This window comes from Malus sylvestris, chromosome 13 (assembly GCF_916048215.2).
Source record: "Malus sylvestris chromosome 13, drMalSylv7.2, whole genome shotgun sequence".
NCBI classification, from domain to species: domain Eukaryota; kingdom Viridiplantae; phylum Streptophyta; class Magnoliopsida; order Rosales; family Rosaceae; genus Malus; species Malus sylvestris.
This window is the reverse complement of record NC_062272.1, coordinates 42,630,684-42,633,183: the sequence shown is the minus strand read 5'-3', so window position 1 is coordinate 42,633,183 and position 2,500 is coordinate 42,630,684.

Genomic DNA, 2,500 nt, shown 5'->3' with positions numbered 1-2,500 from the left:
TGCCAATGACATGCCAAGCCTCGCAAAATGTCGACCACGGCATGTCCATGACATGCCAATGACATGTCAAGACTCGCAAAATGTCGACCATGGCATGCCAATGACATGCCAAGCCTCGCAAAATGTCGACCATGACATGTCCATGGCATGCCAATGACATGTCAAGACTCGCAAAATGTCGACCGTGGCATGCCAATGACATGCCAAGCCTCGCAAAATGTCGACCATGGCATGTCCATGACATGCCAATGACATGTCAAGACTCGCAAAATGTCGACCGTGGCATGCCAATGACATGCCAAGCCTCGCAAAATGTCGACCACGGCATGTCCATGACATGCCAATGACATGTCAAGACTCGCAAAATGTCGACAATGGCATGCCAATGACATGCCAAGCCTCGCAAAATGTCGACCATGACATGTCCATGGCATGCCAATGACATGTCAAGACTCGGAAAATGTCGACCATGGCATGCCAATGACATGCCAAGCCTCGCAAACTGTCGACATTGGCATGTCAAATGTCGACCATGGCATGCCAATGACATGCCAAGCCTCGCAAAATGTCGATCATGGCATGTCCCTGACATGCCAATGGCATGTCCCTGACATGCCAATGGCATGTCAAGACTCGCAAAATGTCGACCGTGGCATGCCAATGACATGCCAAGCCTCGCAAAATGTCGACCATGACATGTCCATGGCACGCCAATGACATGTCAAGACTCGGAAAATGTCGGCATGGCATGCCAATGACATGCCAAGCCTCGCAAAATGTCGACCATGGTATGTCCATGACATGCCAATGACATGTCAAGACTCGCAAAATGTCGACCGTGGCATGCCAATGACATGCCAAGCCTCGCAAAATGTCGACCATGACATGTCCATGGCACGCCAATGACATGTCAAGACTCGGAAAATGTCGACCATGGCATGCCAATGACATGCCAAGCCTCGGAAAATGTCGACCATGGCATGTCCATGACATGCCAATGACATGTCAAGACTCGCAAAATGTCGACCGTGGCATGCCAATGACATGCCAAGCCTCGCAAAATGTCGACCATGACATGTCGATGGCACGCCAATGACATGTCAAGACTCGGAAAATGTCGACCATGGCATGCCAATGACATGCCAAGCCTCGCCAAATGTCGACATTGGCATGTCAAATGCCGACCATGGCATGCCAATGACATGCCAAGCCTCGCATCTTGGCACTCAAAAAACTCGGTGCTAGCCTCGCCACTAGCCTCGCTTCCTGTCGACAGCAAGCGAGGCTAGCGCCCACTCTGACATGCCAAATTGCACAGCAGGCATGTCGAAAATCTTCAAACAATGTCAAGTCCCATTTTTATTGATAATTTCCCCGCACAACCCGCACCATATAGTTAGTATATGATTTTTAGAAGGTCCTTGAACTTACGGATTTGAAAAATCTCGCACCAATTTTTTTTTACGATTTTTCCAATTTCCCGACTTCAGAAAATAAAATAAAATACTTGCCATGCTCAAAAAAGTCTGAATTTTTTTCTGAAAATCCCTTGCATCTATATGTACATCCCTGCAAAAAATCTCGTTCAAATTCCAAGCCATGATTATTTCATGGCCCAATATGACTCCTCGCGAAAACTGATGTCTCCTCCTGGCAGTGCCATAACAGCATAATATGCTATATAGGGGGGTGGTGCTCCCTGCATGTCAAAAATCCCAAGCATGGCATGCAGGCTGCACAATCGGTCTAGGGATGACATTCCCGCACATCATAACGTGTTGCCTCGGAATATATGATGTGTCGGGTTTGGGACATTCCCGCCCATGGTGGCGGCGACGGTGGCGGTCCCCCTCCGCCGCCGCCGCCACCATGGGTGCGTTTTCAAAATTTTTTTTTTTTTTTTTTTAAATTTTTTCAAATGTTTTGAAATGTTTTGAAATGTTTTCAAACAAAACAAAAATGTTTTCGTTTTCAAAATTAAAAGGGGGACAAAATGGTTTTAATCGGGGTGGAAAAAACGTTTTGAAAAATAGCGGGTTGGGAAAAATGTTTTCTCTTTAAACTTTTGGGGTGGGTTTGTTTTCTTTTGCTTGGGAGCGGGTGTTTTTTTCGACATGCATGTTTTCAACCCTCGGTTGCCCTCGGATTGTTGGATATTAGGGAGGGTTCGGCTTCGGATGAACCAATGCGCAGGCTTCTCCTAGGCGTGCTAGTGGGCGCACGGCAATGCAGTCCATGGACGTTTGTTTTCCGAAGGGCTCGCCCAGTTCACTAGCATGTCGAAGATTTGTCTTCGCGGCGGCGATGAAGAAGTTTGTCCCTCTCTTTCGGTTGTCCCTGTTGCGGAGCTTTGTAATCAGCAATGCTCGGGCTTGTTCTTGGCAATGCTAGTGTCGGTTCGGCTTAGTGTGGTCCGAAAGGGCCCTCGCAGTGCACTAGCATGTTTGAGTGCGAGTTCGTGCGGCGGTGGTGAAGAAGCTTGTCCCTCGTTCGACGGTCA